This window comes from Bos taurus, chromosome 7, assembly GCF_002263795.3.
Source record: "Bos taurus isolate L1 Dominette 01449 registration number 42190680 breed Hereford chromosome 7, ARS-UCD2.0, whole genome shotgun sequence".
In the NCBI taxonomy this organism is placed as follows: Eukaryota; Metazoa; Chordata; class Mammalia; order Artiodactyla; family Bovidae; genus Bos; species Bos taurus.
Window position 1 is genome coordinate 100339388 of NC_037334.1, and position 24710 is coordinate 100364097.

The 24710-nt window shown below is 36.2% G+C and overlaps 1 long non-coding RNA gene across 3 annotated transcripts in view; it reads left to right on the forward strand.

The window, feature by feature from the left end:
- Positions 1-24710, forward strand: part of LOC112447567 (uncharacterized) — a 181988-nt gene that overhangs the window by 63525 nt on the left and 93753 nt on the right. For all 3 annotated transcript variants that reach the window (XR_003035768.2, XR_009495368.1, XR_009495367.1), the window contains exon 3: positions 11886-11975. This is a non-coding gene — a long non-coding RNA (uncharacterized lncRNA). The remainder of the gene's footprint in view (positions 1-11885; positions 11976-24710) is intronic.

A 24710-nucleotide genomic window follows, 5' to 3' on the forward strand; every position in this document is an offset into this window, starting at 1 on the left:
AGTAGAGAACCATCTTACAGACACAGTAGGAGAATAAAAGGGTGGGACAAATTGACAGAGAAGCACTGAAATGCATACATTACCATGTGTAAAATAGAGAGCTAGTGGGAAGTTGCTGTATGGCCCAGGGAGCTCAGCCTGGTGCTCCGTGACAACCTAGATGGATTGGATAAGGGCAGTTTGGGACGAAGGTTCAAGAGGGAGAAGACAGATGTATCCTTATGGCTGATTCATATTGTTGTATAGCAGAAGCCAACACAACATTGTAAAGCAATTATCTTCCAATTAAGAATAATTTTTTAAAAATATATTAAAAAAGAGTATAGTCACCTACCTAATGAAAAATATTTTGGCTTATAAATTTAGGCAAGCTTGACTAGTAATTAAGTGGGCCAGGGAAACCATGAATATTTTTCACACTAAGAAAATAAATAATTTATCATTTTTTATTACAAAAGAAGATGCCCTGAAACACGTGGGGCATTGATTTTGATGAAATCAAATTCCATGCTTAAGAGAAAGGATGACTCTTTTTACCTATTCATCAGTTTTTTTTTTTTTATTTTTTAATGCTGCACTAAGCAAAAATTAGCATCCGGAGATTTACAAGGGTCTAATGGCCTAATTTGCTTCCCAGATACTTAGATTATAGCATGTAGAATTAAGTTGCTAGGAACACAAGAAAGCCATTACTTGGAAGAGACTTCTGGGGTTTGGGACATCAATGCTGCCTTAACAACTACTCAAAACAAAACTACTACTTGTTATTGAGTTTTAGTCCAAAGGGCTTCATTTTTCAAAGACATCAAGTCATCTGAAAGCCAAGGATAGGTATCATGCTGCAAGTACTGTAGAGAAATTTTTGAATAGAGAAACTCAATAGAGGCCACTGATGAGGTGGAAATGATATGCTTTATAGCGTACAGCAGAGGGAAACAAAGTAATATAGAGTAGCACATTACTTCATTTTTCATGGTGCCAAAAATTGAGATTTCTAGGACTCTCCTGCTTTGTTGTTGTAGTATGTCTAAACTCTATGATGTTTTTTCCCTACCCTTCCCCTCCCCCCTAAATTCACTGCTGAGAGTTTCAGAATTGAGTATGATGTTATTTGGAAATGGTATGATACACAATGATGGAAAAAGTTAAAAGAAAGTCTACCCAATGGACATATAGCTAAACAATATGGAGGAACACTGAATAACAGCCACTTAGGGGGGTTTGGGTATTTTTGACTTTTGGCCCTTCACCAATGGCCCTGCAGTTCAGTTCAGTTCAGTTCAGTCGCTCCGTTGTGTCCAGCTCTTTGCAACCCCATGGACTGTAGCACACCAGGCCTCCCTATTCATCACTAACTCCCGGAGTTAACTCAAACTCATGTCCATTGAGTTGGTGATGCCATCCAACCTCTCACCCTCTGTCATCCCCTTCTCCTTCCACCTTCAATCTTTGCCAGCATCAGGGTCTTTTCAAATGAGTCAGTTCTTCACATCAAGGGGCCAAAGTATTGGAGTTTCAGCTTCAGCATCAGTTCTTCCAAGGAATATTCAGGACTGATTTCCTGTAAGATGGACTCGTTGGATCTCCTTGTAGTCCAAGGTACTCTCAAGAGTCTTCTCCAACACCAAAAATGACAGAATGATCTCTATTCATTTCCAAGTCAATCCATTCAGTATCACAGTAATCCAAGTCTATGCCCCAACCAGTAATGCTGAAGAAGCTAAAGTTAATCAGTTCTATGAAGACCTATTAAGACCTTCTAGAACTAATACCCAAAAAAGATGTCCTTTTCATTTTCAGAGACTGGAAGGCAAAAGTAGAAAGTCAAGAAATACCTGGAGTAACAGGCAAATTTGGCCTTGGAGTACAGAATGAAGCAGGGCAAAGGCTAATAGAGTTTTGCCAAGAGAACGCACTGGTCATAGCAAACACCCTCTTCCAACAACACAAGAGAAGACTCTACACACGGACATGACTAGATGGTCAATACTGAAATCAATTCATTATATTCTTTGCAGCCAAAGATGGAGAAGCTCTACACAGTCAGCAGAAACAAGATCCAGAGCTGACTGTGGCTCAGATCATGAACCCCTTATTGCCAAATTCAGACTTAAATTGAAGAAAGTAGGGAAAACCATTAGACCATTCAAGTATGACCTAAATCAAATCCCTTAGGATTATACAGTGGAAGTAAGAAAAGGATTCATGGGATTAGATCTGATACAGTGCCTGAAGAACTATGGATGGAGGTTCATGACATTGTACAGGAGGCAGTGATCAAGACCATCCCCAAGAAAAAGAAATGCAAAAAGGGGAAATGGTTGTCTGAGGAGGCCTTACAAATAGCTGTGAGAAGAAGAGAAATGAAAAGCAAAGGAGAAAAGTAAAGATATACCCACTTGAATGTGGAGTTCCAAAGAACAGCAAGGCCTTGCAGTAGACTGAGACAAATGAGTTCTACATATTTGAAGAACTAGAAAATATACTTCTATGGACTATACAGGGAGTCTCTGAGAATTTAGAGAAATAATTGGAGTGAGTCATACAGATGTGCACTGAAAGACCCAGATGCTGACTCAGAAGATGATTTGAATGCTAAGGCACATTCCCTAGTCAGACTCCTAGAAGTAGCCATCTAAGTTTATGAAGTGAGCAGGTCTGTGAGCTTCCTGGCCATGCAGAAGTATTCAAATGATGATATATTCCTGTCACATGTAATAAAGCCTCAAATGTAGGATGAAAATACACCCAGTGCCAATGGAAAAGAAGTTAACCTGACTTGAGACAACACTTCATCAAAGAAAATATACAGATGGCAAATAAGCATAGGGAACCATGTTCAAGATAATGATCCCTTAAGTGAATGCAAATTAAAACCAAGAAGAGATATCACTATACAACTACTAGAAGAGCTAAAATGAAAAATGCTGACAAAGTGCTGACAAGGATACTGAACAAATGAGCCCCTATGTTGCTGATAAGAATGCAAAATGGTACAAGCACTCAGTAAAAGAGATTGGAACTTTCTTAACAAGTTAAACTTATAGGTACCACACCACTCAACAATCCTACTTCCAGGTATCTGTCCTAATAAATGAAAACTTTTGTTTATACAAACACCTGCACACAATTATTAATAGCAGCTCTATTTGTAATTACCAAAGATTGAGAATGATCCAGATATCACTGAAGGGTGAATGGATAAACAAACAGTAGAATATCCACATAATGGAATGCTTCTTAGAACTTGAAAGGAACAAATGATTCCTACAGACAGCATCTTGGATGAATTTCAAAAGCAATATGCTGAGTGAGTGATGCTACTATCGAAAGGTTACATACTATACAATTCTACTAATATGATATTCTGGATAAGACAAGGCTATAATGTTTGTTGCCAGGGGTAATACAATGATTCTGTGACCTGAGGATAGTGATGTTGGTTACACGAATCTCTATACTTGTATTAAAACTCATATACCTTACACACCAAAGCAGATTCAGTTTTGTTTCCAAATCATATTAATCCCAGTAATCTTCTGAGCATTACTGTTGCTGAAACTTGACCTCTTATCACTAGCGCTGAATAGAAATGTGGAGAGAGATTTGGGTGAAGTAGAAAAGTGTAGCTTTTATTGCTTTACCAGACAAAGGGGCTATTGCTCTCAGGACTGTGTGACCCATCCTGTGGGTGTAGCAAGGAGTTTTATACTGTTCAAGGAGCAGGGTATCATGAGCTCATGGCTGATTCTTGTATTGGTTGGCACCAAGATGAGGTTTCTAGCATAATCAGTCTTCTGGTTTCAACTAGTCTAGGGTCTGTGTTCTTGGGGTCAGGAGTTTTCAACTGGAGGAGGGTTTGCTTCTTGTAAAAACAACTTATGAATGAGTGTCAGGCCTTTAGCTATATCTTTCAGGGAGCTGTGAGCTTGGTGATTCTGCTATGTGCAGATTTACAGTCTAAATTGTTACTAGTTCCCAAGCCCAACAGCTATTCTTTGTCTCTACATCTTCACATTTCCCAAATACTAACCCTGGCAAATATTTTGTAACATTCTCTTTTCTAACATAATCTTCAATTAATATAATGACTTCTCATAAGATACTTTTTCTAGTCCCTCACCACCCTGATTATTCTAACCTTGAGCATACTAGTTTATCAACGTTGCTTCTTTGTGTGCTATACATGTGCTGTGTGTGCTTAGTCGCTCAGCAGGTTCTGACTCTTTGTGATCCCATGGACTGTCGTCTGCCAGGCTCCTCTTGTCAATCGAATTCTCCAGGCAAGAGTACTAGAGTGGGTTGCCATGCCTCCTCCAGGAGATCTTCCCAACCCAGGGATCAAATTCAGGTCTCCCACAATGCAGGTGGATTCTTTACTGTCTGAGCCACCAGGGAAGCCCATGAATACTGGAGTGGGTAGTCTATCCCTTCTTCAGGGGATGTTCCCGACCCAGGAATTGAACTGGGGTCTCCGGTATTGCAGGAAGATTCTTTACCAGCTGAGCTACCAGGGAAGCCCCAATATATTGCTTTATCTAAACCTAGTTCAGCATAACCATTACTTTTATTGTACTTCTGTTAACTAATAAGGCCTAGAAGTTTATTTGCATTTCTCATACTTTGGCCTTTTGTTGCACCTAATTTGCTCAACCTTTTTTTTTTTTTAATTAATTAACTTATTTATTTTAATTTACAATATTGTATTGGTTTTGCCATACATTGACTTAGATCTGCCATGAGTGTACATGTATTCCCTATCCTGAACCCCCCTCCCACTTCGCTCCCCATCCCATGCTCAATCTTCATGAATAAGATTTTTTGAATAGGCTTTATTATAGCCTATTCAAAACTTATACATTATGCTTCTGAAAATACATGAATTATTTTTAATTATATGATAAATTCATATAAACAATTAATTGGTTTATGTGTGCTAGAATATGACCCCTATGGTTTGTTTAAATTTCAGAGATATGACTCTTTTTGTAAAATTTTTAGCATCTTTAATAAGTAAACATTCTCCTTCACTTGAATCAGAATCTGATCATCATTCAGAAATGCTTATTTCAATACCTGCCTTTGGAACAATATAGAATAATTCTACTTTTCCATGCCACTATCCATTAAATGTTCCAGAACAACTTTCAGGACATAGTCATTAAGAACATAAATCATTAAACATAAATTATTACAATTTTATAAATTATTATGTTAAAACTTACTAAGATAAGGATCTTAGTTTATCTACTTGACTCAGAAAATGCATGCTTGTCATAGTATTATATTTGGATTTCATACCTTTTTATGTGTGCTTATGTTTATACTTATTTAGAGTTGACCAAATAAATAATTCTGACTTCATAATGACTGAATTAGAATTTGAGATAATTTTATGTTCATATTTTGCTTAAGAAAGCTGTAAATAACTGTTATTTTTCATGTATCATCTTCTAAATATTAGCCTCTTTATGTTCATTATCCTCTGTAGTTTCTCTAATACAATAATATCTTAAATATTATAGACCAGTGACCACTGGTATAGTAGGCATAGATTTTTTGTTTTTGTTTTTTTTTGACTCATAGCTAAACAGAATACATTGATAGATATTAAAGATGAATAATGCCTCTAAAAACTGAGCTACAAATAGTATGTCATCAGAAACTTTTGTTTGAGAAGTAAACATGCATGAATAATTCCATTTTAGCTAGTCAACTTTAATTAAAATGAATCTTCTATCAAGCTAATTTTTATCATGTTTGCTAAGTAAATGGCAGCATATTTAGCTGCAATTTGGATTACTAATAAATTGATAACATTCTCCTCTATAATTGAGGTTCGGGTTATCTAGTAACTGTTACCTAAATAAATTAATAGTCCTAATTTGTTAAATGGATTTAGAACGGAAGCATTATTAACATATCTGTTGGCAGGGGGATTTATATAAATTTACAACAGCTTTAGAAAATTAAAAGAAAATAAAATCTACCTATAATTAAGAAATAAAAAACAACAAAAATGTGTTAAAGCATAAATACTTTACCTACATTGACAGGAATACATAAACTTTATGGTCTAGTAAAATAGTTGATTTTGTTGGAATGATGAAAATGCAAAAAAAAAAAAAAAAAAGAAAGAAAATGCAATGGTAGGTTAAGTTCCTGTGAGAAAATATACTCCTCTGGACAATCAATCATTTCATTATATCAGTCACCACTTCAGATTCCTGAAATACACACACATACATCTCACAAGAATCAAGATTGGAGGTTACAACAGAGTATGTATAAAAACGGAAATCAAAACATCCTACTTAATGAAATATATCCATGCAGTCCAGACTACTGAAATCCTCTGACATGTAAACAAACTGTATGGTCAGAATGTTTGTTTCCTCACCCAAATTCATACATTGAAGCCTTAACCCCAGGATGTGGTATTATTCATGTATGGGATAATGTTCTTATAAAAGAGACCACATGGAAATCTCTGGCCCTTTCCTACATGTGAGGACACAGTGAGAAGGCACCTCCCATGAACCAGGAAAAAAGCCCTTACCAGACAATACCATGCTAGTGCCATGATCTTGGATTTCTCACCCTCCAGAAAAGTAAGACATAAACTTCTGTGGCATTTTGTTATGATGGTCCCAAATAGACTAAGAAATATACCCTCTGTGAGTCTAGATAATGAAGTTTATTCTAGTCACATAGCAGAATAAAAAATAACATTAGAATGTGGAGAATTATCTATTGAAAATCTAATCTTATTTCAAAACAATACTTTCCTAACTTTTTATTCTGAATTGTTAAGAATGTGTGTGTCTGTGTATACATAAATTGTGTTAAAGTATATCCCCTGAAATCACAGTAGACCTTCTGTGTTAAAGTAACTGGCAGATATCTTTCAAAGTTCACATGTTGTGTAGATATTATAGAAAAAGAAAATGCCAGGTAGTTACCGAAATTTAAAAATGCAAGATGAACTTTTGCCTTTATGTAGTCAGCATAGCTGGCTTCTGACCTGGATTTTATTAATAGCTTTAAGGATTTGGATAAATTATTTAATCTAAAAGACCAGATTTCACAGTATAAAATGAAGATGTTTCAGTAATTTTTGCAGTACCTTGAAACTCTAAAATCCTACATTTTATAGTATATTACTTGTGTGATGGTTAACTGTCTTAATTTAACACATGGACTATGGAAAGTCACTGTTCTTAAAATTCCTTATTGACTATATTCTTAGATATTGATTATATTTTAGATACAAAGATAAGAGCTCTTAAAATTTACCATAAATATTTCCTCAAATATTTTATTATGATGAATCAAAGAGCTTATTCAAGGGATTAGATCTGGTAGACAGTGCCTGAAGAACTATGGATAGAGGTTCGTGACACTGTACAGAAGGAAGTGATCTAGACCAGACCCAAGAAAAAGAAATGATAAAAGGCAAAATGGTTGTCTGAGGAGGGCTTACAAATACTTGTGAAAAGAAGAGAAGCAAAAGGCAAAGGAGAAAAGGAAAGATATAACCATTTGAATACAGAGATCAAAAGAATAGCAAGGACAGATAAGAGAGCCTTCCTCAGTGATCAATGGAAAGAAATAAAGGAAAACAATAGAATGGGAAACACTAGAGATCTCTTCAAGAAAATTAGAGATACCAAGGGAATATTTCATGCAAAGATCTGCTTAATAAAGGACAGAAATGGTATGGACCTAACAGAAGCAGAAGATTTTCAGAAGAGATGGTAAGAAAACACAGAAGAATTACACAAAAAAGATCTTCACGGACCAGATAATCATGATGGTGTGATCACTCACCTAGAGCCAGACATAACGTTCCAACGTGAAGTCAGATGGGCCTTAGGAAGAATCACTACGAACAAAGCTAGTGGAGGTGATGGAATTCCGGCTGAGATATTTCAAATCCTCAAAGATGATGCTGTGAAAGTGCTGCACTCAATATGCCAGCAAATTTGGAAAACACAGCAGTGGCTACAGGACTGAAAAGGTCAGTTTTCATTCCAATGAAAGGCATCCCAAAGAATGCCTTTCTTTCCATTCCAAAGAAAGCTCAAACTACCGCACAGTTGCACTCATCTCACATGCTAGCAAAGTAATGCTCAGAATTCTCCAAGCCAGGTTTCAACAGTACCTAAACTGAGAACTTCCAGATGTTCAAATTGGATTTAGAAAAGGCAGAGGAACCAGAGATCAAATTGCCAACATCTGTTGGATCATCAAAAAAGTGAGAGAGTTCTGGAAAAAAACATCTACTTCCAATTTGTTGACTATGGCAAGGCCTTTGATTGTGTGGATCAAAACAAGCTGTGGAAAATTCTTCAAGAGATGGGAATTCCAGAAAACCTGACTTACCTCCTGTCAGAAATCTGTAAGTAGGTCAAGAAGCAACAGTTAGAACTGGAATGGAACAATAGATTGGTTCCAAATCAGGAAAGGAGTATGTCAAGGCTGTATATTGTCACCCTGCTTATTTAATTTATATGCAGAGTACATCATGAGAAACACTGGGCTGGATGAAGTACAAGCTGGAATCAAGATTGCCAGGAGAAATATCAATAACCTCAGATATGCAGATGAAACCACACTTCTCCCAGAAAGCCAAGAAGAACTAAGGAGCCTCTTGATGAAAGTGAAAGAGGAGAGTGAAAAAGCTGGCTTACAACTCAGCATTCAGAAAACTAAGATCATGGCATCTGGTCCCATATCTTCATGGCAAATAGATGGGGAAACAATGGAAATAGTGAGAGACTTTATTTGGGGGGGCTCCAAAATCACTGCAGATGGTGACTGAAGCCATGAAATTAAAAGACGCTTGCTCCTTGGAAGAAAAGTTATGACCAACCCAGACAGCATATTAAAAAGCAGAGGCATTACTTTGCAAACAAGGGCCCATCTAGTCAAAGCTATGGTTTTTCCAGTAGTCATGTATGGGTGTGAGATTTGGACTATAAAGAAAGCTGAGTGCCAAAGAATTAATGTTTTTGAACTGTGGTGTTGGAGATGACTCCTGAGAGTCACTTGGACTGCAAAGAGATCATCTACCAATCCATCCTAAAGGAAATCAGTCTTGAATATTCATTGGAGGGACTGATGCTGAAGCTGAAACTCCAATACTTTGGCCACCTGATGCAAAGAACTGATTTATTTGAAAAGACCCTGATGCTGGAAAAGATTGAGGGCAGGAAGAGAAGGGGATGACAGAGGATAAGATGGTTGGATGGCATCACTGACTCTATGGGCATGAGTTTTCATAAACTCTGGGAGTTGATGATGTACTGGTAAGCCTGGTGTGCTGCAGTCCATGGCATCACAAAGAGTCAGACACAACTGAGCAACTGAACTGAACTGAAAGGGAGATAATTCAAATTTTCTCAAATTCTTTAGAAAGATTGAGTATGCAAAATTCAAATATTTTCTTTTATTCGAAACCCTTTCTTAATCCACTGATTCTTATGCTCACTTAATGTCTTCTAGGAATTGTAAGGTTAAAAAAAAAAAAAAACAACAGAGTTTTATTACTTTTTTTCCAATCTGGATTCCTTTTATTTCTTTTTCTGCTCTGATTGCTGTGGCCAAAACTTCTAAAACTATGTTGAGTAGTAGTGGTGGGCACAGTAGAAAGTGGGCACCTTTGTCTTGTTCCTGACTTTAGGGGAAATGCTGTTACGTTTTCACCATTGACGGTAATGTTTGCTGTGGGTTTGTCATATATAGCTTTTATTATGTTGAGGTATGTTCCTTCTATTCCTGCTTTCTGGAAAGTTTTTATCATAAATGGATGTTGAATTTTGTCAAAGGCTTTCTCTGCATCTATTGAGATGATCATATGGCTTTTATTTTTCAATTTGTTAATGTGGTGTATTACATTGATTGATTTGCAGATATTGAAGAATCCTTGCATCCCTGGGATAAAGCCCACTTGGTCATGGTGTATGATCTTTTTAATGTGTTGTTGGATTCTGATTGCTAGAATTTTGTTAAGGATTTTTGCATCTATGTTCATCAGTGATATTGGCCTGTAGTTTTCTTGTTTTGTGAAACGTATGAAGGGAAAACTGATAGGGAGGGCTAGGCCTACGTTTTGGATTCTTTACAGCAGGAAAATACTTACAGTGTAAGATTCTATGTTATGTTAGCTTGCTGGTTCCACCACTACAAATTAATTACACTGAATAAGTAATAAAATTATCCTCAAACATCATCTTTTCCTGAACAAATATTTAGGTGATAAATAATACGATGTTGTGGGTTTTAAAATTGATTTTTAATGTTAAATTTTCTTGTTATTATTTCAAAATGCATGTTGAAAATAAAGTCTCTACTATCTTCATACATTATTAATGAATAGGGTTGCTACAATTTTTCATTTAACATGCTGTAAAAATTCTTCACCAAGTATGCCCTTATGTTATTAATTAGTGTTTTATTCATAACATATTTTGTTATTAATTTATAGTAGACTGAGTTGCATAAACATCATATTCAACATTTTAGATATTTCTGATTTTTTAATAAATGAAATATCATCTTCCATAAAACTTACATCACTTTATTTTACTCTTTTAGACTAATTTTTAGGGTTGAAGTTACTCGTTTAAAAAATATAGTCATTTTTATGACGCTAAAAATATTTGCTAAACATTTCCCAATTAGATAATATGAATGAAGCAGTTTCATTGCACTTTAGAAGACATCGTTTTTTAAAAACCTGACTTAGAAACCTATTTTATTCTTATGATAGATTCTTCAGTGTGCTTTGTATGTGCAAATACTATTAAAAAAAATAAAGCTAATATCAATAAAAAAATTTAAAAAACAAAAACCTCATTGTTAAAACAGAGTCCAGTAATTCACAAAGAATACCAAATACAAAACCTAAATTCTAGAACTTTGGTATAGAACATAACTCATTAAATTGTAATATCTTTCATAACCTCATTAAATTGTAATATCTTTCATAGTAGTTTTGGGTATAAAATACTAAATTTTAATAAGAAATAGTCTTTCATTTGATAACTTCTTAATCTTCTTGTTCCTAAACATACAGAAATAATAATTACGTTATTCCAAAATTACATTTGTATTATACTATGTTTGTCATGTTGAGTCAGAATATTCTTACCCCTCCAAATAATTCATTTTTTTGAAAGAAAAAATCCTGCTCCCTGGAGCATAGCCAGTTAAAGCTGTCATTTGTTTGTATTTTCTGTGCTATTATTTTACTGAAAAAATTTATGATATTAGAGCTCAGAATCCTAACAATTTAGAAAATATTATTTATCTTACTTAATATTTTTCTTAGTCAATATGCTTGATATATCAATCAATTATTTACATAGTGACTTTTTACTAGCAAATTAGCAATTACTATTAATATATAATATGAAGTAATAAAATATTAAATAGTAAATATTTGAACTCTTGTCTTCTATCCTTGTACTATCAGTTTGAAAAGAAATTTCAGTAACTATATTTTTGAAAACACTTAAATGAACCTATGCAATTCAGTGTATTTATAATTTGTTCTCCATTTTTTAAATATCTTATTGAAGTGCTTAAGTATTATTTTGCCTCCCCTTTCGTTCTTCTGATCCATTTTGTTTACAACGTTTATTTTAGTACATTAGAGTAGACTTGACAGCTGTTTATTTCTTATTTGTCAAATGTGCAAAGAAAGCACACAAAAGGAAGTTAAGATTTCCTTTGCTTTGTTAAATATTTTTGGCAGCCATTTTATCTTAACAATAGCCATCTCTCCTTAGTGCTTGGAAATAGAATCTTAATTCAGTTTAATGTGGCAAAATGCAAGCCAATCACAGTAATAACACCCTGGTTTCTCCCTTTCCCCATAGAAAAGGTGAATTGGAGGCATGGTTTCACCCAGTGAGAACCAGTGAAAGAAGGAGCCATCAGGAAAATCTTTCAGTTTTCTTAGAAAAAAGGTAATGTGCACTAGCATCCTTCTCTGTGTTTACTTCTCTGGCCAGCTGTGATTGTACAGTTACTCGAGCTCTAGGAGACACCTCTCAGTCTTGGGGGAAAGGCCAAGCTAATCACAGGCGCATTAGCCTGTGCTTAGCTTGTGACATCCTACTTACGTAAGAGAAACATAACATGTTCTTTTTTTTTGTTTCATTCTTGATAACACGCACAATGAGGAACACATTCTATTACATGAAGAAGAACCTGACTGACAGTGGCTTAAACAAACAGGTGTTTGTTTTCACATAGCCAAAAATCTTTTAAAGTAAGAGAGCTGCTGCTTTTTATTCAGCTTCAAAAGTGCTACCAGGACCCGAGTATTTTATTCTTCTTCCACGTGGCCAATCTACCAGCCTTAGTGGGATAACTTTCCGATGCTTTACACCTCTCAGTTGCAAAGCCCTCGCTCTAGTTTCAAGCACCGTGTCTCTTTTTAAGGCAGGAAGAAGGAAGGCAGGTATGGGCACCCGTTGTCATACTCTTAATTAATAAGGAAGGTAAGAATTCTACATGCCGCTTTCTCATATGCCTTACTGGCTAGAAGTTGGTTACGTAGACAATTATAGCAAAAAGGAGTCTGGGAAAGTAGTTGTTTAGTTGGAAACTTTGCACTAAAGAATACAATCTAAATGGGGGTGGGGGGAAATATCCATGAAGATGGGACAGGAGTGGGTAATATTAAACACCACACTAACAGCTTTTTACCAGAAGCATTTTTTACGTTATGATTGTATCAACTACCAAATGTTCATTGTAGACCTAATTTTATGGCATGTATTTCCTATCTTTCCAATCCTCTTTAACTATTTCTCAACTTTTTTCTCCTAGAAAACTCAAGAGTGTAATTCTAAAGGTCTTATTTAATGTTTATTAGTCTCTGTATCTCATTTAAGGCTTCAATGGAACAACCTCCACTTTAGGCTACTTCTTACCTCAGTTTCAAATCTTCAATCCCATGCCAATTTTTTTAAAATAATAACCTCATGAAAAGTGACACCGCAATGTATATGTATGTCTGCATGCATGTGAAGTCAATTTAGTCACGTGCAATGGTCATGTGTGACTCGTTGCGACCCTATGGACTATAGCCCACTAGGCTCCTCTGTCCATAGGATTCTCCAGGCATGAATTCTGGAGTGGGAAGCCATGCCCTCCTCCTCCAGGCGATCTTCCTGACCCAGGAATCAAACCCACATCTCCTACTTCTTCTGCATTGGCAGGCAATTCTTTACCACCTGTGCCACCTCGGAGGCTCATATATATACATATATATATGCACATATATATGTCTATATGCATATGAATATGCATTATATAAATAAATGTTTTCCCCAAATAAAAAAACTAGAATTTATTTGAATATACTAGAAATATATAAAGTCTAGTGAAAGAAAATATTAAAATAAGATATATACTTAAAAAAACCCTAACAAAAGTGTGAATTTTATTATGCTGAAAATGTCAAAATTAGCAGAACATACTGATTATTTCAGAATACATAAATATAGAAGGAAAAGAAAATAATTGATTTCACAAATTCTATAAAAAAATATTTCTCTTTCTAAGGGTGAGAACATTAATGGAACTGTTCAGAGAAGAAGAAAACCACAGATAAATGGAGATTTTTAAATATATTTACTTAGATTTTGAAAAATTCAAATTTAAACTCTAAATATAACAAATATTTCTTAATTAGATATTTAGCAGCATTTTGATTTTCTAACAATTCAAAAATGGCAACAAGATAAGTATATTTTCAAAGATATGTTGTATTTTTTTCTATTCAGAGGACATTTTGAAAATGAATGAATGAGTAATATTTTATCTTGCTTAACTCAAATCATTTATTAAGAAAAAATAATTAATATGAGACCAGGCCAGTTTAAATAGTCAATTAGCCAATTATGTTAAATCATTATTTGTACATTTTAAGTAATTTTAAAATGACTGTTTACGGGGAATAGTAACACAAAGATACTGGAGCCTACTCAAGAGGTGAACTGAAATTTCTTTCATTGCTGAATGCATCATAATTTATCTGACCTACCCCTGAGTTGCGTAATATTAATAACCTACCATAACTCAAAATTACTATGTTATTCATAATCTCTTTAAACAGAATTAAGTCAGTGGACTAAAGTGACACTTTTTCCCAAAGTGAGAGATACATAAGCATAGCTCAAAATAGTGACCAACTTTTATAATAACTAGGTGGTTCAGATGGTAAAGAAACTGCCTACAATGCAGGAGACCTGGATTCAAACCTTGGGTAAGGAAGATCCCCTGGAGAGGCCACTCCAGTATTACTGCCTAGAGGATTCCATGAACAGAGGAGCCTAGTGGGCTACAGTCCATGGAGTTGCATTGAGTCAGACACAACTGAGTGACTAACACACACACATTAAACCAAACATATTGTATTAATATTTCTTGAACTCATTCTATTGTATATACCTGAATCATTTTGACTTCTCAATGATATCTAGAGACCCAAGGGCTAATTCTGAACTTTACCAAAATAACTGCATTCGTTTGGAAGAAATTATGTCCCACGAATCATATTTTCCACAGCTATTACTATAGGAAGTAAATACTGTGTGTTTAATAGAAAGGTTATATTAAGAGCTGAATTGGATTCCCCCAAAATTCAACTGTGACTATATTTATAGTAACAATTCAGTTCAGTTCAGTAGCTCAGTCATGTCCAACTATTTGCCACCCCATGGATTAAAGCATGCCAGACTTCCCTGTCCATCACCAAGTCCCAGAGCTTGCTTAAACTCACGTCCATCGCGTTGGTGACGCCATCCAACCATCTCATCTTCTGTCATCCCCTTCTCCTCCTGCCTTCAATCTTTCCCAGCATCAGGGTCTTTTCCAATAAATCAGTTCTTCACATCAGGTGGCCAAAGTATTAGAGTTTCAGCTTCAGCATCAGTTCTCCCAGTGAATATTCAGGACTGATTTCCTTTAGGATTGACTGGTTTTATTTCCATGCAGTCCAACAAACTCTCAAGATTCTTCAAAACCATAAATTCTTCAGCATTCAGCTTTCTTTATGGACCAAAGTCCAATCCATACATGACTAATGGAAAAACCATAGCCTTGACTAAATGGACCTTTATCAGCAAAGTAATGCCTCTGCTTTTTAATATGCTGTCTAGGTTGGTCATCACTTTTCTTCTAAGGAGTACACATCTTTTAATTTCATGGCTTCAGTCATCATTTTTTTGGAACCCCTAAACCCTGACACTGTTTCCACTGTTTCCCCATCTATTCGCCATGAAGTAATAGGACCAGATGCCATGATCTTAGTTTTATGAAGTTGAGTTTTAAGCCAGCTTTTTCACTATCCTCTTTCACTGTCATCAAGAGGTTCTTTACTTCTTCTTTTTTTGTCATAAGTGTGGTATCATCTGTGTATCTGAGGTTATTGATATTTCATGATTCCAGCTTGTGCTTCATCCAGCCCTATATTTCCCATAACGTACCCTACATATAAGTTAAATAAGCAGGGTGACAATATACAGCCTTGACGTACTCCTTTCCCAGTTAGGAACAAGTCCATTGTTCCATGTCAGGTTCTATTCCCATCTCTTGAAGAATTTTCCACAGTTTATTGTGATCCACACACTCAAAGACTTTGGCATAGTCAATAAAGCAGAAATAGATGTTTTTCTGGAACTCTCTTGCTTTTTGATGATCCAGCGGATTTTGGCAGTTTGATCTCTGGTTCCTCTCCCTTTTCTAAATCCAGCTTGAACATCTGGAAGTTCTTGTTTCACGTACTGTTGAAGCCTTGTTTGGAGAATTTTGAGCATTACTTTGCTAGCATGTGAGATGAGTGCAATCTTGTAGTCGTTTGAACATTCTTTGGCATTGCCTTTCTTTGGGATTGGAATGAAAACAGCTTTTCCAGTCCTGTGGCCACTGCTGAGTTTTCCAAATTTGCTGGCATGTTGAGTGCAGCACTTTCACAGCATCATCTTGAAGGACTTGAAATAGCTCAACTGGAATTCCTCACATTCACTAGCTTTCTTTGTATTGATGTTTCCTAAGGCCCACTTGACTTAATGCTCCAAGAATGTCTGGTTCTAGATGAGTGATCACACCATCATGGTTATCTGCATCATTAAAATCTTTTTTTTGTACAGTTCTTCTGTGTATTCTTGCCACCTCTTCTTAATATCTTCTGCTTCTGTTAGGTCCGTAAATTTCTCTCCTTTATTCCGTCCATCTTTTCCTGAAATGTTCCCTTGGTATCTCAAATTTTCTTGAAGAGATCTCTAGTCTTTCCCATTCTATTGTTTTCCTGTATTTCTTTGCATTGATCACTGGGGAAGTCTTTCTCATCTCTCCTTGTTATTCTTTGGAACTCAGCATTCAGATGGGTATATATTTCTTTTTCTCCTTTGCCTTTAGCATCTCTTCTTTTCTTAGCTATTTGTAAGGCCTCATCAGCAACGATTTTGCCTTTTTACATTTCTTCTTCTTGGGGATGGTCTTGATCACTGCCTCCTGTACAGTGTCACAAACCTCTGTCCATAGTTCTTCAGGCACTCTTTCTATCAGATCTAATCCCTTGAATCTATTTGTCACTTGCACTGTATAATTATAAGGGATTTGATTTATGTCATACTTGATCAATTCTGGTAACTAAGTGTGGCTCAGATCGTGAACTACTTATTGCAAAATTCAGGCTTAAATTAAAGAAAGTAGGGAAAACCATCAGACTATTCAGATATTTACAGATATAAATCTCTCCAAAGAGATGATAAAGCTTCACTGGTGGCTCAGTGTTAAAGAATCCACTTGCCAATGCAGAAGACACAGGTTCAGTCCCTGGGTTGGGAAGATCCCCTGGAGAAGGAAATATAACCCATTACACTATTCTTGCCTGGGAAATCCTATGGACAGAGGACCTCGTGGGCTACAGTCCATGGGTTGCAAAAGAGTAGAGTACAACTTGGTGACAACAAAACAACAAAGAGATGATAAGGTTAAAATGAGGTCATTAAGTGGACCTAATCCAATATCACTCGTGTCCTAATAAGACTAGAAACTTAGCACACAAACGTGTACAGAGGGAAGACCATGTGAAACCTCAGGGAGAAGATAGCCATCTCAACACAAAGAAGAATGGTCTTAGAAGAACTCAGCACTGCTGACTGCTTGATCTCAGACTTCTAGCTTCCAGAATTGCAAGAATGTAAGCTTCTGTTATCAGTATTTCTGCCACTCTGTCTGCAGTAAATTTTTGTTACAACAACCCTAAAAAGCTAATACAGATTGCAAATAAGGCATTTTGATAAATCAAGTAAAAAGATAATTGCCATGTTAGTAATAAACTCCTCTGCCCTAGATCCATTTCTGTCCTTGATATAAATCTGCTAAAATGGAATCTTCAGCCTGGAGTTCTCAATTCTAGGCCCAATTTTTACATAAAATTCTAATTCACATTAAATGTTTGTTAAAGGAACATACACATAAAGTATACAGCAATTATGCAAGACATGAACATTCTTTGGCCCTAAGTTCCAATTTTCAGATCATTATATTCTTCTGAATATTTCTTTCCAGTCTTTATATTTGCATGTTATCAACTTCTTTTATATTATCTTTTAGGTCATTCTGTATTTTCATGTAGAGATTGCCTTATTGAAAGTGACACTTTACCATCTGTGGAAAAATACAGAATTATTATTTCTAAAATTCATAATTTGATGTTTATAAAATAAAAATGCCATTTTTATTTTCTTTTAAAATTTCATATATTTATGAGTAGAATACATTCTATTTTTTAAATAGTAAGGGAAGATGAAGAATTTAAAGGCAAATGACATACAAACTGTAATAAGACTGAATATAATAGCAGTACTAGTTATTATATCATAGAAGCATTAAATCATTGAATCACATGAATTCTAGTCTATAACTTTTCTGACTTCCTGAATCCCATTTGATATTATTTTATCCTCCAGTTCAGGAGATATTGGTGAAACAAAGGCTTTGGAAAAGACTGGAGTTTTGAAGTCATGTTGCTGAAACACAGGTTATACATGCATTAAATTAATTTAATTTTTTACTTGTTTTCCCATAAATAAATTTCTGCTCTAGGGACACTAGTCAGTCCCCTGTCTATAGAATTCTATACATATTGCCAACACAACACTTCATCTAAATTAGAATGCTCCCCACTTGCTCTATCATCTGCCTAAATCCTACTTAACCTTCAAGGCTCTGCTAAATTCTTGTTTCTTCCAGAAGCTACCCCAGATGGTATGGAGAACATGTAAGGTTTTCACTCCTCTGACCATCAAGCCTTCAGAGTCTGTAATGCATAAAGTGGTGCCAGATGGCTTCATTTGTCATGGAACTTCACCCATGAGCTTTTAAGTAGTCCTGGGAGAGACGAAAAATGTCTTTTAAAGAATACATTTTGTGATGCCTCAGAGTGATGTCAGCAAAATGAAGGGGTAGGCAGCTCCGAGCTCTCATCCATTCACAGAAACATTGAAAAACAAATGTAAACTGTCAAAACAAGCTTTGTCAAAACTCTGGAAAATAGTTAAAGGGTATTTTTACTGGTTTTACCACACCAAGTCCCTGGTGCAGCAGCGATCTTAAAGGGGCCGCAGCCCATGGTTCTAGTGTGGGTTCTTAGTCTTCAGTTCCAGAGAGAGAAGAGCAGACCCCATTCACAAGTTATTGTGTAAGTCTGTTCTGATTCATCTGGAGGGATACCTGAACGAATGACGGGCAGTGTTTGTCTCTGTTTTGTAGAACTCCCAACTCAGACTGAAAAAGAAACATGCATTGCTCCACAGATTAATGGACTAACAACAGGTTAATGGAGCTAACAACAGATTAATGGAACAGAAGATATAAGTATTACATGATATCACTTACATACAGATTATAAAAAGCCAAATTCAGAGTTAACAGAGAGTATAACGGTGGTTACCAGGGGCTGGGAGGTGGGAGAAATGGGAAGTTGGTGCTCCAAGAGCACATACTTACAATTACAAAATAAGTTAAGTTTGGGGGATCTAATATACATGGTGATTATAGTCAACAATATTGTATTACACACCTGGAAGTATTTATGAGAGCAGATTGTAACTGTCTTCACCAAAAAAACAAAACAAAAAAACCATTTTCACACTTTTTAAACTTAAGAGTTGTTTTGCTGTGGATATGCTATATCACATATATATGATCACAATAGAATTTTCTCTGATCACAATGGAGTGAAACTAAAAATCAAAAACAAAAGGAAACTGGAAAATACACACATATGTAGATACTAAACAACTTATTCTTAAACAACCAATGTGTCAATGAAGACACTTTGAAACTCATTCTATCAGGTTAACAATTCTGACAATAAAATGAAACTAAAACGTCACAAGAAAAAAAGTCACAGGATAATATCCTTTATGAATATAGCTGCAAAATTCTCATCAAAATATTAGCAAATCAAATCCAAAAGCATATTAAAAAGATCATACATCATGATCAAGTAAGATTTATCACAGGAAAGCAAGGGTAGCTCAATATAAGAAAATCAACATATGTAATACATCATACAAACAGAACAAGGAAAAAAATTATAATCTTAATTGATGTTGAATAGAATATTTGATAAAATATAATATTTTATGACAAAAAGCTTAGCAAACTAGGAATATAAAGGAAAATCCTGAACATGATAATAAGCATTCATGAAAAATTCATACTTAACATTATGCTCAGTGGAGAAAGACCGAATTTTTTTTCCAGATATCAGAAATAAGAACAAGATACTGCTTTAACCATTGCTGTTTGACATTACACTGGGAATTCTCATCTGGGTAGTTAGACAAGAAAAATAAAAAAATTAGAAAAGTAAATTATCTGTATTCACAGATAACATAATCTACATACAGACAATTACAAAGAATCCGAAAGGAAGGTGCTTGAGCTTATAACCAAATTTAGTGATGTTTCATAGTAAAGATCAGCACACAAATATCAGTTGTGTTTTTATAAAGCAGTAATGAAAATTTGAAGACTAAATTATAAAAGCACTTATGTTTACAATAGCATTTATAAAATACAATGCAAAAATACTCAGGAATTAATTTAACCAAGGAAATGAAAAACTTGTACACTAAAAATTACAAAGCATGGCTGAAAAAAAATTTAAAGAAAACCAAAATAAATAGAAAGATATCCCATGTTCATTGATAGGAATCTTAATTTCATTAAGATATTAATGCTAAAGCTGAAGCTCCATACTTCCACAACCTGATGGGAACAGCTGACTCATTAGAAAAGACCCTCATGCTGGGAAACACTGAAGGCAGGAAGAGAAGGGGACGACAGAGGTTGAGATGGTTGGAAGGCATCACCAACTCAATGGACATAGGTTTGAGCAATCTCCATGAGTTGGTGATGGACAGGGAAGCCTGGAGTGCTGCAGTCCATGGGATTGCAAAGAGACAGACATGACTGAACGACTGAACTGACTGATCTACTCAAAATAAGCTACTGGTTCAACACATACCCAATCAAAATTTCAACAGCTTTTTTGCAGAAATAAAAAAGTTATTTTCTATTGAGCTATACTCAGATTTATAAGAAATTGCAAGGAGCCCCATATAGCCAAAATAATCTTGAAAAACAAGAACAAAGTTTGAGGACTCATACTTTCCAATTTTAAAATGTATTACAAAGTAACTGAAATCGAAACAGTGTGTTACTGGCATGAAGATGTTTATATAAGCTGATAGATTAGAACTGAGAGCCCAGAATTAAATCCATACATCTATGGTCAATTGATGTGTGACAATCTTCCAAGTATATTTTTTGGGGAAACAAAACTTTCCCAGAGGAGATCATGCTGGAAAACTAGATTTCCACAGGCAAAAATTGGAAGCTAGACCACTTATCTAAAAATTAATGAAGGACATAAATATTGATATTTATCTGATTAGATCTGATAGAGTGTCTGAAGAACCATAAAAGGAGGTTCATGACATTGTACAGGAGGCAGTGATCAAAACCATCCCCAAGAAAAAGACATGCACAAAGGCAGAATGGTTGTCTGAGGAGGCCTTACAAGTAGCTGAGGAAAGAAGAGCAGCAAAAGGCAAAGGAGAAAAGGAAATATATACCCATTTGAATGCAGAGTTCCAAGAATAGCAAGGAGAGATAAGAGAACCTTCCTCAGAGATCAATGCAAAGAAATAGTGGAAAACAAAAGAATGGGAAGGACTAGAGTTACCTTCAAGAAAATTGGAGGTACAGAGGGAATATTTCATGCAAAGATAGGCACAATAAAGAACAGAAATGCTATGGAAGCAGAAGATATTAAGAAGATGAGGCAAGACTACACAGAACTATTCAAAAAATATTAATGATGCAGATAACAATGATGGTGTGATCACTCACCTACAGCCAGAAAACCAGGAATGGGAAATCAAGATGGCCTTAGGCAGCATCACTACGAACAAAGCTAGTGGAGGTGATGGAATTCCAGTTAAGCTATTTCAAATACTAAAAGATGATGCTGTGAGAGTGCTGCACTCAATATGCCAGCAAATTTGGAAAACACAACAGCAGTCAGTCAGTTCAGTTCAGTCGCTCAGTCATGTCTGACTCTGCGACCCCATGGACTGCAGCACGCCAGGCTTCCCTGTCCATCACCAATTCCCGGAGCTTGCTCAAACTCATGTCCAGCGAGTTGCTGATGCCACCCAACTATCTCATCCTCTGTCATCCCCTTCTCCTCCTGCCTTCAATCTTTCCCAGCATCAGGGTCTTTTTCAAAGAGTCAGTTGTTTGCACAAGGTGGCCAAAGTATTGGAGTTTCAGCCTCAGCATCAGTCCTTTCAATGAACATTCAGGACTGATTTCATTTAGGATTGACTGGTTTGATCTTGCTGTCCAAGGGACTCTCAAGAGTCTTCTCTAACACCACAGTTCAAAAGCATCAATTCTTCAGTGCTATGCTTTCTTTATAGTCCAATTCTGACATCCATGCTTCCCTGGTGGTTCAGATGGTAAAGTGTCTGCCTGTTACACAGGAGACCTGAGTTTGATCCCTGGGTTGGGGAGATCCCCTGGAGAAGGAAATGGCAACCCACTCCAGTACTCTTGCTTGGAAAATTCTATGGATGGAGGAGGCTGGTAGCCTCCATGGAGTCACAAAGAGTCAGACACGACTGAGCAGCTTCACTGGTTCACTGATTCTCACATCCATACATGACTACTGGAAAAGCCATAGTTTTGACTAAATGGACCTTTGTTGCAACAGTGGTCACAGGACTGGAAAAAGGTCAGTTTTCATTCCATTCCCAAAGAAAGGCAATGCCAAAGAATGTTCAAACTACCTCATGATTTTACTCATCTCACATGCCAGCAAAGTAATACTCAAAATTGTCCAAGCTAGGCTTCAACAGTACATGAAATGAGAAATTTCAGATGTTCAAGCTGGATTTAGAAAAGGCAGAGGAACCAGAGACCAAATTGCCAACATCCGCTGGATCATCGAAAAAGCAAGAGAGTTACAGTAAAACACCTATTTCTGCTTTATTTACTATTGCAAAGTCTTTGACTGTGTGGATCATAACAAACTGTGGAAAATTCTTCAAGAGATGGGAATACAAGACCACCTGACCTGCCTCCTGAGAAATCTGTATGCAGGTCAAGAAGCAACAGTTAGAACTGGACATGGAACAACGGACTGCTTAAAAATTGAGAAAGGAGTATGCTGTTACCCAGCTTACTCAACTTTATGCAGAGTATATCATGCGAAATGCCAGGCTGGATGAAGCACAAGCTGGAATCAAAATTTGGGGAGAAATATCAATAACCTCAGATATACAGATGATGCCACCCTTATGGCAGAAAGTGAAGAAGAATTAAAGAGCCTCTTGATGAAAGTGAAAGAGGAGAGTGAAAAAGTTGGCTTAACTCAACATTCAGAAAACTAAGATCATGGCATCTGGTCCCATCACTTCATGGCAAATAGATGGTGAAACAATGGAAAAAGTTACAGACTTACTTTTTTGGGCTCCAAAATCACTGCAGATGATGACCTCAGCCATGAAATTAAAAGACACTTGCCCCTTAGAGTTGGTAAAGGATCCACCTGTAATGCAGGAGACCCCGGTTCAATTCCTAGGTCGGGAAGATCCACTGGAGAAGGGATAGCCTACCCACACCAGTATTCTTAGGCTTCCCTTGTGGCTCAGCTGATAAAGAATTCACCTGCAATGCAGGAGACCTGGCTCAGTCCCTGGGTTGGGAAGATCCCCTGGAGAACGGAAAGGCTGCCCACTCCAATATTCTGGCCTGGAGAATTCCATGGACTATACAGTCCATGGGGTCGCATTTGACTTCACATTCCAGGATGTCTGGCTCTAGGTGAGTGATCACACATCGTGATTATCTGGTTCGTGAAGATCTTTTTAGTACAATTCTTCTGTGTATTCTTGCCACCTTTTATTAATATCTTCTGCTTCTGTTAGGCCCATATCATTTCTGTCCTTTATTGAGCCCATCTTTGCATGAAATGTTCCCGTGGTACCTCTAATTTTCTTGAAGAGATCTCTAGTCTTTCCCATTCTACTGTTTTCCTCTATTTCTTTACACTGATCACTGAGGAAGGCTCTCTTGTCTCTCCTTGCTATTCTTTGGTGCTCTGCCAACCAAGACAGCATATTAAAAACAGAGACATTACTTTGCCCACAGAGGTCCATCTAGTGAAAGCTATGGTTTTTCCAGTAGTCATGTATGGATGTGAGAGCTGGACTATAAAGAAATATGAACACTGAAGAATTGATGCTTTTGAACTGTGGTGTTGGATAAGACTTCTGAGCGTCCCTTGGACTACAAGGAGATCCAACCAGTGAATCCTAAAGGAAATCAGTCCTGAATATTCATTGGAAGAACTGATGCTGAAACTGAAACTCCAATATTTTGGCTACCTAATGCAAAGAGCTGACTCATTGGAAAAGACCCTGATGCTGGGAAAGATCAAAGGTGGGAGGAGTAAAGGATGACAGAGGACATGATATTTGGATGGCATCACTGACTCAATGAACATAAGTTTGAGCAGGGAAGCCTGACATGTTGCAGTCTGTGGGGGTCACAAAGAGTTGGATACACTGAGAAAATGAACTGAAGTGAAATGTTGATATAACAGATAAAAAAAATAAAAATTTTAGAGGAAATCATATGTAGATTCTTCTGTCATTGGCTTGGCAATTGATTCTTATATATGATACCAAGAGCCTGAACAGCAAAGAAAAATACCAGATAAACTGGACTTCACAAACTTAAAGACTTAGAAAGAAAACAAATAAATAAAAACATAAAATATTTTGTGTACCTAAGGGACATTGTCAAGAAAATTAGAAAACAAACTACAGAATAGGAAAAAATATTTGCATATCTTACATCTGAGAAAGGCTTATATCCAGAATACTTCTTTAGAACTGTTGAACTTCTGTAATTCTTATTGGTCTATTGAGTTTTCTGTAATATAAATACCATAGATTGGGTGACTTAAAGAACATTCATTTCTCACAATTTTGAAGGCTTCAGAAGTCAAGATCAACAATCTGGTGAATCTAATCTCTGGTGAAGTTCCACTTTCTGGTGTTATAAATGTCTTTTCTGTGTCCTCATGTAGATGAGAGGGCATT